At 75.6% G+C, this 1,563-nt stretch overlaps 1 long non-coding RNA gene across 1 annotated transcript; it reads right to left on the reverse strand.

Annotated features, from left to right (window-relative positions):
• Positions 1-1,130: 1,130 nt before the first annotated feature.
• LOC105853298 lies at positions 1,131-1,557 on the reverse strand. The gene is made up of 2 exons (XR_001145133.1): positions 1,457-1,557; positions 1,131-1,391 (listed from the first exon to the last, which is right to left on the reverse strand). It is a non-coding gene; the product is annotated as an uncharacterized LOC105853298 (long non-coding RNA).
• Positions 1,558-1,563: the final 6 nt, after the last annotated feature.

Consider the following 1,563-nt stretch of genomic DNA (forward strand, 5'->3'; position numbering starts at 1 on the left):
CGCGGTGTCTCCCGGGCAGAGCCGCCGTCCTCTCGCGGCAGGCCCACCTCGGGGCCCTCCCCGCACCCTCCCGCGGAGCCGCGCGCCCCAAGGCTGCCTGGCAGCGGGTCTCTGAATCAACGAGCCGGGGAGCAGGCGCCCCCCCCACGGCCAGTCCGCAGTCGGGAACCCGGGGGGCGCAGGCCAGGGCCGGGCAAGGCCACCCAGCCACTCCTCACCCACCTTCCAGAGGGGCCTTCAGGTCACCCAGGTAGCAAAGAGGCAGAGACGGCGCTGGACCCAGGCCAGCAGTCCCGGCCGCGCAGACGGCCACGCGGCCTCCGCATTGGGCCACGCTGTCCTGACCACGCAGCGGGGGTCTCAGCCGGCTGGGCGGCCTGGGGGAGAGTTCTGGTAGCCAGGGCTGGTGGGGGTAGGTGCTCCGACAGGACGGGCCTCCCGCCCGGGCCACTGCGTGACGGCAGCAGGTGGACCGGCCGCAGGGTGCGGGGAGTCTGGCTGCAGGCGCCTGTCACGGCAGCGGCCCCCTCTCTGAGCCCGCCGGCCTGCCACAGATGGGGGGACAGACACCTGGCCGGGCCCGCCCTTCGGCGACGGCAGTCAGGGGGCGAACCCCGAGCCTCGTCGTGGCCACCCGGCCCAGAGCCCCCCGGGGCCCTCCCAAGCCTGGACTGTGTGTGCACCTGTGAGAGGCGTCGCCCACGCGACTGCCCAGTGGGGACGAACCCCGAGCCTCGTCGTGGCCACCCGGCCCAGAGCCCCCCCGGGCCCTCCCAAGCCTGGACTGTGTGTGCACCTGTGAGAGGCGTCGCCCACGCGACTGCCCAGTGGGGAGGTCCTGAGCCCCCGCCACAGGCCTGTGGGTGAGTGTGGGCGGTGGGCGTGGACACCCCAGGGCAGGGGACCCTCCGGGACCCTCCGGGACAAGAGGCTTTGGCCGGCGCGTGGCTGGAGCGGGGGTGCGGGCGGGAGGCCCGAGTGCGTGGCCGGGTCTCCGCGTGGGCTCACGCCCAGCTCCACCGCGCCTCTCACTGCAAAGCCTGGTCTGGCTCGGGGCCGTGGCGCGGTCACACCCCGCGGACACACGGGCGGCCGGGCAGGCGGGGCACCAGAGGCGGCCGGCGCCTGGCTCTGCAAATGACGCACTTTATTCACAGAAGAGTCCGCCCCGGCGGGTGCGGGCTGGGGAAGCCAGGGCTGCCCCCAGCTGGCCAGGGGCTCCCCGCAGCAGCGGGGCCTGCGTGGGCCGGGCCGGGCTGGGGCGAAGGCACGGGCCCCGGGCGCCCGGGCCCAGGGGAGGTCGGCGGGCCTGGTGAGGCAGCACGGGGTCAGCTCCCGGGGTCAGGCCAGGCCAGCACCGCCGCAGCTCTGCTCGTAGGACGGCGGGGCCTCTGTGGAGAGAGGGCGTGTCCGCACAGGCCCCTGGCTGCCCCCGCCGGCCCGGCCCTCCGCTCACCATAGGGGTGGCCCCGCGAGCTGTACTCCGGCAGGAGGGTCAGGGCGCTGCCAGGCACGGGCCCCCCAGAGCCCTCCGCGAAGTAGGGGATGGTGGCACCTGCGGAG

This window comes from Condylura cristata, unplaced genomic scaffold, assembly GCF_000260355.1.
Source record: "Condylura cristata isolate star-nosed mole 26May11 unplaced genomic scaffold, ConCri1.0 scaffold00006, whole genome shotgun sequence".
Classification (NCBI taxonomy): Eukaryota; Metazoa; Chordata; class Mammalia; order Eulipotyphla; family Talpidae; genus Condylura; species Condylura cristata.